The sequence below is a fragment of the Mus caroli genome, chromosome 11 (assembly GCF_900094665.2).
Source record: "Mus caroli chromosome 11, CAROLI_EIJ_v1.1, whole genome shotgun sequence".
NCBI lineage: Eukaryota > Metazoa > Chordata > Mammalia > Rodentia > Muridae > Mus > Mus caroli.
In genome coordinates this window covers 97486372-97487406 of record NC_034580.1, presented here as the reverse complement: position 1 = coordinate 97487406, position 1035 = coordinate 97486372, and positions in this window count along the sequence as shown.

Below are 1035 nucleotides of genomic sequence, written 5' to 3'. Positions count from 1 at the left end.
CACCCGTAATGAGATCTGATGCCCTCTTCTGGTGTGTCTGAAGACAGCGACAGTGTACTTACATATAATAAATACATAAGTAAACAAATAAATTTAAAAAAAAAAAAAAGAAGAAGAATGGAAGGGCTGGAGAAATCAGCAGTTTAAGAGCACTGACTGCTTTTCCAGAGATTCCCGAGTTCAATTCTCAGCAACCACATGGTGGCATACAACCAACAGTAATGGGATTGGGATGCCCTTTCCTGGTGGTTTGAAGAAAACAATGTTCTTTTTCCTTAGAATAAAACAAATGTGTACACTACGATAAATATATATATAAATATAAAAATATATAAATATATATAAATATATTTAAAAAAATATATGACTTCTAAGATTTAATTTTTCACTGCACATAAGACCAATGCAAGTATCACGAACTGGTTGTTTGTAGCCAATTACATCCTGCTTTAGTACAAAAAAAAACAAAGGAACTATAGAAAAGGTGAATTACTCCCATGTAGAAGCACAAGAGAATGTAACAAGAAACGCAATTTAAATGAAAGGAATGGCCGGGCGTGGTGGCCCACGCCTTTAATCCCAGCACTCCGGAGGCAGAGGCAGGTGGATTTCTGAGTTTGAGGCCAGCCTGGTCTACAAAGTGAGTTCGGGACAGCCAGGGCTACACAGAGAAACCCTGTCTCGAAAAGCAAAAATAAATAAATAAATTTTAAAAATAAATAAATAAACAAAACCAAAATTACACAACAAATTGAGACTCTTAGGAGTGGTGGTGGCGGCGCACTCCTTTAATCCCAGCACTTGAGAGGCAGAGACAGGCAGATTTCTAAGACCAGTCTGGTCTACAAAGTGAGTTACTTCCAAGACAGCCTAGGCTATATATAAACCCTGTCTTGAGAAAACAAAACAAAACGATAAAAAAAAATAAATGTAAAGAATGGCATAGCCGGGCGTGGTGGCGCACGCCTTTAATCCCAGCACTCCGGAGGCAGAGGCAGGCGGATTTCTGAGTTCGAGGCCAGCCTGGTCTACAAA